Here is an 893-nt window from a genome sequence, read left to right as displayed (position 1 = left end):
ATGGCACCTGACAACACACAGGGTCATTGTGAGTCAGAACCAAGTTCACTAACAACAACCTCAGGCAGTGTTTTGTTCTGTTGTGCATCGGGTCGCTATGAGTCGGTACCGACTGAACAACAACCTGAACTGAGAGGACAGACCGGAGAAAGTGCGAGTGAAGAGTCTGCTACTTTGTGAGCTAGAGTGGGCAAGTAATTCCTTATGGGCCGTGAGCACAGGGTCTTGATGTTGTTAAGTGTGTAGCACTATTTTACAAGAGGGCAAGTAGCAAGAATAAGGTGTTTCTTGCTCATCTTTCCACATGGGACAGGCCCTGTGTCACCGTCATCCTATTTATTTACTCACCAAATGCCTCTTGAATGTTGCTCTCAGCCTGTCCCTAAACACATAGCAGGGAGCGGGACAGCCATGGTCCCTGCTTAGATGGAAGCCGAATGGTCTTAGAGATGTAGACACGAATCATTGGAATCTCCAATGATTCTTTAAGGAAATTGAGCTGGAGTTATGTTTCCTGTTTTATAGATGAAAAATTGCATCTCTGAGAAGTTATATAACTTGCCAAGAGGCACACAAATGGCCAAGTCTTCACATGAACTCAGGACTTGAACTCCATATGGTCCACACACCCTGGCCGGGAACTGTCTCAGCTTCAGAGGGCTGAATTTGGATGGGAGAGACCTGGGCCCTGGAAACATGTTGCAGTGGGGAACAGCTGGAGCTTCAACCATACGGACTGAAGGATTGCTAGACAGACAGACAGACAAGGATGTAATGTGCCGCCACGCCCATGCCAGCATCCACGGATTCTCGGTTCCTGAAACTTGGATAATTATAGTTTCACATTGAGTTGCTTCGCTTCATTTCCTCTTGTTTATGATCCTTTTTTTTTT

Source organism: Chrysochloris asiatica, unplaced genomic scaffold, assembly GCF_000296735.1.
Source record: "Chrysochloris asiatica unplaced genomic scaffold, ChrAsi1.0 scaffold00310, whole genome shotgun sequence".
NCBI classification, from domain to species: Eukaryota; Metazoa; Chordata; class Mammalia; order Afrosoricida; family Chrysochloridae; genus Chrysochloris; species Chrysochloris asiatica.
Note: the sequence above shows the minus strand (reverse complement) of the source record.